We start from the raw sequence: 10,307 nt of genomic DNA, 5'->3' as shown, positions 1-10,307 counted from the left end.
AGACAAGATAATTTAAACAGGATGGGAGGTGAAAGTTAATGAAACCACCCATCAGTCAACCACAAATAACACCTGTCAGTCAATCACAAATGACACCTGTCAGTCAACCACAAATGACACCTGTCAGTCAACCACAAATAACACCCGTCAGTCAACCACAAATAACACCCGTCAGTCAACCACAAATAACACCCGTCAGTCAACCACAAATAACACCCGTCAGTCAACTGCAACCAGTAGCAATGTTTCCATGTACTCATCAGTGCATCCAATCATTTCTCTCCTCACACTGGACTGTATGGTCCATGGCCCAGCCAAGATGTCAGTATTGTGATGTGAAGAAATCAATAGGATTGGATGACATAGGACCACACTTTGTTAAATTGGCTACAGCTGTTATAACCACATCATAGTCTTGTAACCATCATCAACAATAACATAACATCATCATAACTCGAGGTCAACTCCAGAAAGACATCAATAGCACCAATGAAAAAATAAGAAAATCAGCACACTCATCAAATGTTGAAATAATTGACCACTCAGCTCTGTTTGTTATAGTGAATGGTGTACCAAAAAAGAACATGCAACACGACAAAGTTCACCCTGGCAAATACAAATCTATTGTTCTCGCCAATTCATTTCTGGAGTCTGTGGGTGTTACAATTAAATATGACCGAGACAGATCAAGTCGTGATACCGACATCCATCCACAGGTGCATTCCAGGGAGCACAGGTACACACGGCAAGAATACCCTTCATTGCCTTCTGATGATACTTGCCACCATCTAACTAATGCTGCAACAAAACCGATATTCCCACAGACAAACTGATCATGTTGAGAGAAACCAGCACCATCACAATGAAAGTTATTACTGTACCAACCAGTCACCCTGTTAACACAGACCTGCATTCCAATGAATGGTCAACAGATGCCAAACACATTATGACACCACTTCCTGTAACTGGTCATGGGAACAAATATATTTTAACGAGATCGACAGAGGCAGTAATATTGCCTAACCAGGAAGCAGAAACAGTGGCCAAGGCATTCGTAAATAAGTTTATTTGCCATTTTGGAATGCCTTTGCAGGTCCATACTGACCAAGGGACCAACTTTGAGTGAAAACTGTTCAAAGATGTATGCTCACTGCTGCAGATCCACAAGACAAGGACAAGTGGTATGAAACCACAGTAATGTTAACGATTTAACCGTACATTGAAAAGCAATGATGTCAATGTACTGTGAGAAAAATCAAATGAGTTGGGATGACTATTTGCCACAGCTACTCATGGCATACAGGTCTTCAGTTCGTGCTGCCACAGGCAAACCACCCAATATGATGGGTTTTGGAAAAGAAATAATTCTTCCTATGCAAGCTGTAATAGAAAGGCTGCATAAAGAGGCACCTGAAAGAGACATCAACCAGTACGTTTCAGATCTTCAACATAAATTGAAAGAAGTTAATGAATGTGCTAGAATATGCACAATGAAATCGCCAGAATATTGCCAAAAACAGCACTACAATATCAGTACCACAGAGAAGACTCTCAAAGCTGGAGATGCTGTGTTGGTCCACCATCCTTTCAGGAAAACTGGAGAATGTCAAAAGCTAACTGCAAGTTGGAAAGCTCCTTTCTGATTCTGAAACAAACTAATGATGTCACCTACCTGGTGAAGAGATCTCCAAGGCAACATGCCAAGGTGCATCATGCTGACCGCTTGCTACTTTATAAAGTGAAGAACCTTCCTGTGTGGATCCGCAGACAGCTGAAGTCATGTGAATAAGGAAACATGCTTGTACCTACCTGACATTTACATTTACCAAGTTTTATTTTGTATTGTCTCTACACAATTCCAGGTGAGGTAGCCTACCCAGTCACAGATCAATTGAGCGAGGAGTTCCTTGACTTCAGCCTGACACCAGCTGAGGAACTACCACCAACCTGTCTCTCTTTGGACAAATACTGGATGCGTCTGGGGAAAATGACTGTGATGGATGGATCTCTCAGATTTAAAGAACTTTCGACACTGGCGCTCATGCTGTCTACTATTCCAAATTCTAATGCTGACACAGAGAGAATATTCTCCACTGTGAGGAAAATCAAGACAGAAAGTAAAGTTTGTTTTATTTAATGACGCCGCTAGAGCACATTGATTTTTTATCTTATCATCGGCTATTGGACGTCAAACATATGGTCATTCTGACACTGTTTTTAGAGGAAACCTGCTGTCGCCACATAGGCTACTCTTTTTACGACAGGCAGCAAGGGATCTTTTATTTGCGCTTCCCACAGGCAGGATAGCACAAACCATGGCCTTTGTTGAACCAGTTATGGATCACTGGTCGGTGCAAGTGGTTTACACCTACCCATTGAGCCTTGCGGAGCACTCACTCAGGGTTTGGAGTCGGTATCTGGATTAAAAATCCCATGCCTCGACTGCGATCCGAACCCAGTACCTACCAGCCTGTAGACCGATTGCCTGCCACGACGCCACCGAGGCCGGTATCAAGACAGAAGGGCGTTCAGAATTGGACAATTCCACGTTGTGCGGCCTTCTCAGCTGTAAAGTAAACAGCACAAGCTATTGCTATGAATCAACATTTAGTGAAAAAACATTAGCATCTGCTAAATCGGCTACAAAACAATACAATGATACGCATTTGTAAACAGGACACTCAGAACAGTGATGTACATAAAGCTGTAAAAAGAAAAACATGAAACATTGTTGGAAATATATTTCTTTGAAAAACAAGTCAATTTTTATTTATTTTGTATGTATTTTTAAGTATGTACTTGTAAAAAACATTGCTGTATGTTGTATGTTGCTATAAAATTGGGTTTTTATATGTGAAACAATGTTTTACGTCTTTATTTATTGAGTACTGTGAATCTCCAGTTTTTTTGGCAAATCTCCTGGGTTTTTTTATCCCAGTCTCCTGTCAAGCCAGAGTCCAAGGTTGACAGGTCTGGGTACACATGAAGCTTTATAGTATCTGATGTTTTGTAGAACATGCAATAGAAAATTGAGTGATTATTTATATGACTAATTAATTGTTAAGGGAATGCTTTGACTTCTAACAAGGTTTAGGCCTGATCAACCTAGAACCTACTGGTATATACTAGTAGTTAAAGAACTAACTCTAATTTTTGAGACATGCAAGGTTAGTGCGATCTTTGAGATCACTGAAGAAGCTTTGCATGATGTATTAAAGCTAGAAATTTAGAAGTTATAAAAAGAAATAGGAAGCAGGTGTAATCATACACCCCTATAGGAAGCAGGCTTAATCATACACCCCTATAGGAAGCAGTCTTAATCATACACCCCTACAGGAAGCAGTCTTAATCATACACCCCTATAGGAAGCAGTCTTAATCATACACCCCTATAGGAAGCAGTCTTAATCATACACCCCTACAGGAAGCAGTCTTAATCATACACCCCTATAGGAAGCAGTCTTAATCATACACCCCTATAGGAAGCAGGCTTAATCGTACACCCCTATAGGAAGCAGTCTTAATCGTACACCCCTATAGGAAGCAGTCTTAATCATACACCCCTATAGGAAGCAGGCTTAATCGTACACCCCTATAGGAAGCAGTCTTAATCGTACACCCCTATAGGAAGCAGTCTTAATCATACACCCCTATAGGAAGCAGGCTTAATCGTACACCCCTATAGGAAGCAGTCTTAATCGTATACCCCTATAGGAAGCAGGCGTAATCGTACACCCCTATAGGAAGCAGTCTTAATCGTACACCCCTATAGGAAGCAGGCTTAATCATACACCCATATAGGAAGCAGTCTTAATCATACACCCCTATAATGCCAGGAAGGAGCTAAAGTCTCACTTTATGTCGCTTCGGCACCAGAGGTTGTCTGTAGTATGTGTATTCTGCAAAGAGTACAACAGTTTTAAACAGGCCAGTGATCTCAACTGTCACTGTGAGGAGGAACACTGGGACAATGTTAAATGGTTGGGCCAAAGTTCTTTTCGGAAAAGAACTGTTTCTGGTTGGCAATACACCCTCGTGATTATTTCCAGATATATCAGAAGCGATCATGGGATGAGAAGTTGTCAGAAATAGCCAGGTTGGAAGTGTTAACCTGGGTTAGTGGGCAGAGTGCACCATCCAAAACCATCAGTGATTGGAAAGAGGGCTGGGAATCACTCCATGATGATGTCGTGACCACAAATAGAAAACAGTTACCTGAACTGGAGTCACCGATCAGTGAGTCTCAGTTTGTACCTGATTACTCATGGTGTTCACCTAAGAGAGTTGAAATGTACAATCCGGAGGATCCTCCCTTTAGACCAACCGAATCATTAAAACTGGTGGATCTAACAATCAGCAGGACATGTGTTCTGGCATTGTTTGCAGGAGATGATGTCTTCTATGAAGGAAAACTGATCAATATTTTAAATAGTCCTCAAATCATGGCATCACTAACCAGAAGGATGAGCTCCTCAGCAGTTTTGAGGATAGAAGAGACAAATGTTGTAGCCAGATTGAAGGAAAGGTGTTCCTTTTGAGGAAACATACCATTAGTAATCTCCTTAAAATTGGCCCAGAATTTATTGAGAGTATTAAGTGCTGGTTCAATGAAACTCTTAAACAGCCAGGGAAGACATCGAGTGCTCGTTCAAGATTTGCGTCTAGATCAACACACTCAGTAAACAAAAAGGTTCCCTCAACACCAACCAGACAGGAGCCCAGCAGCCAAGTCCATTCAGGTCAGCATGCAACATACTGAGACCTCCAATCACCCGGTTGAACATCAAGAAGCCAGTAATGTCCTAACCTCGATTTTTAATAATGCTAAAGATCTTCTGGAATTTGGGTGTATGCCTCTGCTGCCACCTGCGTGCAGGGAATGGAAGGATATCACTGTTCAGCTGGTCATGTCACCAGAAATTTTAAAAAATCACTTGACCATCAACAGATTGGAAGAACATGTCACCAGATAGGCGATTACTGCAGTGGGAATTCGTATCTTTAACTCTTGAAAAGAAAATACAGAGCCAAGTCCTTCATGATAAATATAACATGCTAGCTCTCTCAGGCACCAGAATATCTTCAAAGAAAGAAGAAGATGACGACAAATATAGGGTATACCTGTACAAAGCTATTTCTTCATTTCAGGAGAAGGTCATTACCAGCACCAATGTCATGCTTATCCATATGCTAAAGGAGGTAAGCAAGGGATACGTCTACTGACTGGATAATCAGAAAAGTCAAGAGGGCTGGTATTGAAATGCGAATAGATGTATCTAACTAAAATAACATGGGACAATAAGCAGAACAAACCATACAGCGCCAGTAATGATCGAGACGATGGCTGGGATTGAAACGAAGGTATGCATATCCAGCTAAGATGGTCAACTGTTTAAGAACAGTTCACCTGTGTATACCGAAAGACATGCCCACCTGCGATGAAGATTCTGTTTGGAGATTTCTAAATTGTATTTCTACTAGATAGTAACCATGCTGTGTTTGGGACACAATAATCCCCGCATTGGTTACTAATACCATGTTGGTATAATTAATAAAATTATTATTTTATTATTTACTTATTTTAAATTTAGTTTTCTTAAAATATGTTTTATTTTATTTTTATTTGCAATTGTAAAATTGAAAAAAGAAAAAAAAAAAAAAAAAAAAGTTTGCATATAAAGTAATGCACTTTGTAGGTCAGAGAAAATAAGCCCGTGTTGTGAAACATTAATAGACTGGTGATCACTTGCATTATGCTTGCACTGTATTATTTAGATTGCCAGAACACTTGGTTTAAAGATTTCCTGAAGAGTGATGGGCCAAAACCACCCTCCAACCGTCAGCCCACGTTGGTCCAAAACCTGTCAAACAGCACAATGCCAATCTCAATAAGACCTAATTTGCCTGTAGACACCACATATCTCTGTCTGTTTCCAGGCAAACAGAGCAACAGTTACATGCACATGAATGGTTATCACATAGTTTGGATTTTGGGGTTAAACGTTTTCAAGGCTTGCCATTAAACAGCAAAAAGTACGTAAGTCCAAAACTAATTATCTCAATTAATTCATTATGCATGAACATTTTCCTCAAAACCCCAAATATTCCACTTTTGCATAGTATCCGTAATGAATAGAAGGCTACACAATATGTTTCAATTACAAACTGTGATTTGCAGCCAAGTTGAACACTTTTGACTCTCATTATCTCAGAAGTGTTATTATGTAACTTAAGTATTTCTTGCACTCAGGTCTTCAATTTTGCTCCTCACAAATTGATCAGTTTTTTTCATGTAATTAAACTCCTGGACGTTACCTTTTGGACTATATGTGTAGGACAGTACCTGGAAAACAATTTGGTGGAGATCGACAAGAAAATTATTCGATAAAAAGTGAGTTTTTGGAAGAAAACTGCTATAACTTTTAAAGAAAAATTTTCACCATTGGGACATGTGTTACTAGATATTCAGTGAGGCCCCTTTAGCGAAGGGATCATTCCCTGTAGGTTCTCCAATAAGGAAAGAATGAAGAACTTGTAGCAGTGGTATAAAACCCAAATCACACCTCATGAATGTGACACTAATCCTGCAGCTCCAAGACTGTGGTCAGGGCTGGCATGCCCCCCCCCCCACCCCCCCTCCCCCGCTGATTGGTTAACGATCTGACAAGCTAATATCAACACTGAGAAGAAATTCTACAGACTAAATGGCTTTGGGGTATACTGAGCATTCACATGAACAAAAACCAATCTGTAACAGGTGAAATGTCTGACCATGTGTTATCAATCCTGCCACAACCCCCCCCCCCCTCAATATTCATGACATATTGCACAGTTCTGACAGTCACCAGGATAAGCATTTTATATGGAAAAATTATCTACATACAATAGACTACAAATTAGATTCCAAACAAATTACTTTTAAAACAACTGAAAAAGGTACCTATATTTGGTGAAAAATACTTTTACTTAGATAATACAATGACATCGGCTCATTTCACTCTGCAGATGTTGAATGTTCTGATCACGAAAGTCAAACATCAACCATTGTTATCAGTGATGAAAAGGATACAAATATTACAGTCTCTTTGTTTAAAACAGTAATCAGTTTACGGTAACAATTTCAAGTAAACAATTTGTTTACTGTCACCATATTTCATACCACTAACTAAATTATGGGTTACTGGAGAGTTTGAGAAACTAAAACAACTGGTAGTTAGGTTGGAGAAACTGTTAAAAATAGTTCGAGCTATAGACTTGAATTTGCCTGGAGAGTTAAAGCTGTGCAAAAGTCTGTTCAAGCTGTTAGCACCAATTGCAGAGGTGTAGGTATCTGTATCTCAAAGAAATACTGAAACATGCATGAATGAAGCAGATGAGAACATTATCACTGAAACCTACATGGAAACAGAGGACAGAACCATTAACATGAGTAAAACAAAGTGTGTTTCAGGCAGTACAAGCATTATCAGTGATGACAATCCCAGTGCAAGCAGTGTGCCAGAAAAAATAAATGTATCTGACAATGGCAATGACACTCCATGTAACACACTCATTGTAGAGTGTGAGCCTTCTCTACATTCCACCCCTGGAATATACCATTGAGTCAAACTCCATACACCAAAATCAAAACGTAAAACGTGCCAAGAAAATTGAGCACATATAGATCAAGTACTAACAATACACTTCAGAAGAAAGGTATACCTGACCCAACTGTATTGCTAGCAGTACATGTAATTGAAACAAGGTTACATAAGATTGAAACAAACATAGAGGAAATAAAGCAGTTTAACACAGTGCAGGCAGACACACTAAAACATAAAATGAAAAAAGAAATCAATAAACTTAGAGCTGAATTCAGCCAATCTCATATGAATTACAACAAACTTAAAGAAGACATTGCAAAAGAAACAGACAAACTAAGATCAGATATGCTTGACTACAAGCAACAAATAGCAAATCAGATCAGAAACCACAAATCTGATTTCACAACATTTGAAAGGTGAAAATAGTGTCCTTAGGTCTCAAGTAACAACTCTTAAAGACAGATGTAGCAAGCTGGAAAGGAAGCAGAGAAACCCCAGAGCGCTATGCCTCAAAAACCCAAGTACCTCAGAGGAATACCGATGGGTCTACATTTTTGGCTCAAAGGTTATTTCCTGGGCCCCTACTAGTGTATTAAGTTTCATTAAAATCTGAGAGGGTCAGGGTTTCGGGTGATAGAGTTGACCCAAATGCAAAAATGTGCAATGAGAATAATTTTAAACAAACCATTAATAACTCCATCTAAAGACATGTTCAGGGAACTAAATATTTTACCTTTCCCTGACAGAATAAAATACCACATCGGCATAATGGTGTATAAAGCACTAAATGGCATCTCCCCAGAATACATTACATCTCTCCTTATCCCAATATCTGAAACCTGCAATTATAACCTCTAACAAAAGCAAACTTCAGCTACCAAGGCCTCACACTGAACTATATAAAAAACAGACTTCAGTTACTCAGGTGTTCTGATATGGAATACAATACCCCCTGATATTAGACACCAGATGTCAGTTGCAAACTTTAAATGCAGCCTGAACCAATATCTCATAAACGTTTATTTGGCTGATTAGTTTTAATTCTATATAATAATTATGTTTTGAGACTTTAGTATCAATATTACACAACTAACAGATGTCTGTTAAATATAAGATTTCTCTAGTCAATATGTATGTATGCATTTATTATAATAGTATAGTACTTAGTATATATGTATTTTCTTTTCTAGTGTTTCAATGTATTGCTGAGGGCCTAGTGGAAGATTAGCTTGTGCTAAACCTGTCACCCTCATTAAATAAAGTTATTATTGTTATTATTATTGTCATACACCTGGATGTATATGAAGACAATTTCAAAGAAAAGATGGATGCTATTACTCTCCATGTGGGGACTAATAATGTGTCAGAAAATAATATTGATACCATAATTGATCAATATACAGACCGTATAAACACTTCTTCTGAAATGTTAAAAGTTAGAGGAAATTTATTTTTGTGTTCATTGCTGCCCAGGCCAAATAGTGAAATTTTGTTTTGTTTAACGACACCACTGGAGCACATTGATTCATTAATCATTGGCTATTGGATGTCAAACACTTGGTAATTCTGAGACATAGTCATCAGAGGAAACCTGCTACATTTTTCCCAATGCAGCAAGGGATCTTTTATATGCACCACCCCACATACAGAATAGCACATACCACAGCCTTTGATATACTAGTCGTGGCGCACTGGCTGGAATGAGAAATAGCCCAATCGGCCAATCGATGGGGATCGATCCCAAAACGACCTCACATCAAGCATGTGCTTTACCACTGGGACATGTCCCACCCCTGGCCAAATAATGAGCCACTGACAAAAAATAATGTTGATAAATGAAGAACTAAATGAATGATCAAAGTCATTAGATGTAGTCTTCATTAACAACACCAAGCTTTTCTTCCTGATGATGATGATAACTAGTTTAACATGCCCATATACCACTAGGGTTTCGAACATGCCCATCCCGAGTCCGACCTCCGATAAGATCGGTGGCCTGACTCGGGATTTTCTTCCTGAAACAAGACAGTGTAAACAACAATTTGTTTAAGAATCATATTCACCCTAATAGGTAAAGAGTTGTGATTGTAATACCTGTCAAGAGGCTGGTGTACACCCCCAACAACAACAAGTAACAAGCCACATTTTCAACAGGAGAGGTACAACAGGAGCACTTGCCTTAGGAATTGGGTTAGAGGATTTGTTGAACTGTGGTTAACACCATCTAAGGAAAGTAACTATTTTACCTTTCCAGGGCTACAAAATAAAATACATGTACCATATTAGCTTCATGGTTAATACAGCACTATTTGATATTTCTTCACATCCTTGCTAACACATATCCCAAACCTGTAATTATAACCTAAGGTCCTCTAAGAAAGGCAAAGTTCAACTGGCAAGGCCTCATATGGAAGATAAAAAGTCTTTCAGCTACTCAGTTTTGTTATATGCATTAAGAATATGTTACCTTAGATTATATTATTTATTAATGTTACATTAATAAATATTTGATTATATGCTGGAAGTAGCGCCGATTCAATTAGTATATCCAATTGTTTTTTTCTCTGTTAATATTCAAGAGTATTAAATTTTTTGCTAAATATACTGCAGAGTACATTTGTATAACTTTAGACTGTATTTGTATATTTGTATAATTGAGAGTACATTTGTACAACTTGAGTACCGTTTTATACCGATGTGTCATTTTATGTGTTTTTAAAGATTA

At 38.6% G+C, this 10,307-nt stretch overlaps 1 protein-coding gene across 1 annotated transcript in view; it reads left to right on the top strand.

Annotated features, from left to right (window-relative positions):
• The window catches only part of LOC121369981, a 12,423-nt gene extending 9,347 nt beyond the window's left edge, over positions 1-3,076 (top strand). The window contains exons 4-5 of the mRNA XM_041495064.1: positions 1-2,117; positions 2,524-3,076. The exon at positions 1-2,117 is cut by the window's left edge and continues 2,115 nt beyond it. The gene's annotated coding sequence lies outside the window, so the exon portion shown is untranslated. The remainder of the gene's footprint in view (positions 2,118-2,523) is intronic.
• The last annotated feature ends 7,231 nt before the right edge of the window (positions 3,077-10,307 follow it).

Source organism: Gigantopelta aegis, chromosome 4 (assembly GCF_016097555.1).
Source record: "Gigantopelta aegis isolate Gae_Host chromosome 4, Gae_host_genome, whole genome shotgun sequence".
Taxonomy (NCBI): Eukaryota; Metazoa; Mollusca; class Gastropoda; order Neomphalida; family Peltospiridae; genus Gigantopelta; species Gigantopelta aegis.
The sequence above is the reverse complement of the archived record's forward strand: the minus strand, read 5'-3'. Positions and strand labels throughout refer to the sequence as shown.